Below are 243 nucleotides of genomic sequence, written 5' to 3' on the forward strand. Positions count from 1 at the left end.
AGTAATAATTAAAAAATACAAAATAAAAAAATTTTGAACATTAAAAAAAAATAAAAAATAAAAGTTATGATTATCTTCTGTCTTCAAATTTTGATCACCAAACAATTTTGTTGCAAAATTATCCTTATAATTAAATAATTAATTGGGACAGCAAAATTTTGCAGTAATTTTTTCTTTGGGTTTCTGTGGGCTATATAGCCCCAAAGCTTGAAGCTCTTTTCCTATATTTATTACAGTAAATTA

Source organism: Arachis ipaensis, chromosome B02 (assembly GCF_000816755.2).
Source record: "Arachis ipaensis cultivar K30076 chromosome B02, Araip1.1, whole genome shotgun sequence".
NCBI classification, from domain to species: Eukaryota; Viridiplantae; Streptophyta; class Magnoliopsida; order Fabales; family Fabaceae; genus Arachis; species Arachis ipaensis.